Below are 922 nucleotides of genomic sequence, written 5' to 3'. Positions count from 1 at the left end.
GCAGGGGGTCCGGGCAGAACTTGGATGGGTGACCGCACAAGCCTCATCTCTCTAAAAGTAGGATAAATAAGAATAAGATAAGGAAGAATAATAAAAAAAAATGAAAATAATAAAGATAACAATATTAATTATGACAAGAATAAGAAAAAAATAGAATAAAAAGAATGAAAAAAATAAGAATATCACAACTTTCTTGCTAATTGTCTTAGAATTTTAAATGACATGTCAGTTCTGCTGTATATTTTCCAAGATTTGTTATGAATGAGGGAAGAAAGAATAAGAATAAGAATAAGAATAAGAACAAAATGAATTAGACTAACAATAATGATCACATCTTTCATGCGGTGACTGCGTGGGCGATGAGCCTCACTGGACGTTTCTGACCAATCACAAGGCAGGGTTGGAGTCGTCGGGCCCACCCGATTCATATATAAAGGGATTTTGTGGGAAGCGCGGGCAGACTCAGCTGAGTGTTCGTTGTGAGTTGTTGTTACCACAACTATGGCACGTACCAAGCAAACGGCTCGCAAGTCCACTGGTGGCAAGGCGCCCCGCAAGCAGCTTGCTACAAAGGCAGCTCGCAAGTCTGCTCCAGCCACTGGAGGTGTCAAGAAACCCCACCGTTACAGGCCTGGAACCGTTGCTCTCCGTGAGATCCGCCGTTATCAGAAGAGCACTGAGCTGCTTATCAGGAAACTGCCTTTCCAGCGCCTGGTGCGTGAAATTGCTCAGGATTTCAAGACTGACCTCCGCTTCCAGTCCTCTGCTGTCATGGCTCTCCAGGAAGCTTCCGAGGCTTACCTCGTGGGTCTGTTTGAGGATACCAACCTGTGCGCCATCCATGCCAAGCGCGTGACTATCATGCCAAAGGACATCCAACTGGCTCGTCGCATCCGTGGCGAGCGTGCCTAAGAAGTCATCC

This window comes from Scylla paramamosain, chromosome 17 (assembly GCF_035594125.1).
Source record: "Scylla paramamosain isolate STU-SP2022 chromosome 17, ASM3559412v1, whole genome shotgun sequence".
Taxonomy (NCBI): Eukaryota; Metazoa; Arthropoda; class Malacostraca; order Decapoda; family Portunidae; genus Scylla; species Scylla paramamosain.
The sequence above is the reverse complement of the archived record's forward strand: the minus strand, read 5'-3'. Positions refer to the sequence as shown.